The following is a 399-nucleotide window of genomic DNA, read 5'->3' on the forward strand; positions in this document are numbered from 1 at the left end:
ACGTCGAACCCCCAGGCTTTTTTCCAAGTGACGTTATGTGCAAGACGGACGAATTTGAGTAGTTCATTGACTAGACCTTACTAGGAATCACACAAGCATTCTTATAGATATTGTGTTATTTTAAGAAATATAATTATATATAGAGAAAAATATTCTAGAAAAAAACTTCTGTTTGCGTCACCTTATTCCATCTAATTTGTCAATAATAATGATAAAAAAAATTCTAGAATCTCTGTAACTCAAAAGCAAGACAGACATTAGACGGAAACAGTTGCAACCGTCTTTGTCTGGGAGCCATGAGGTACTTGTGGAAAGCCTCAGATTCAAACAGAAGCGCAAAAAATTGACGGAAAAAGTGTTAGGACTTTAACGAATGGGCTGTTATAGTTGTTTTAGCGT

At 35.3% G+C, this 399-nt stretch overlaps 1 protein-coding gene across 1 annotated transcript in view; it reads right to left on the reverse strand.

Annotated features, from left to right (window-relative positions):
• LOC119591133 overlaps positions 1 to 399 on the reverse strand; it is a gene marked incomplete at its 5' end in the record, with an annotated part of 6,182 nt that overhangs the window by 258 nt on the left and 5,525 nt on the right. The window lies entirely within an intron of this gene.

Source organism: Penaeus monodon, chromosome 28 (assembly GCF_015228065.2).
Source record: "Penaeus monodon isolate SGIC_2016 chromosome 28, NSTDA_Pmon_1, whole genome shotgun sequence".
NCBI classification, from domain to species: Eukaryota; Metazoa; Arthropoda; class Malacostraca; order Decapoda; family Penaeidae; genus Penaeus; species Penaeus monodon.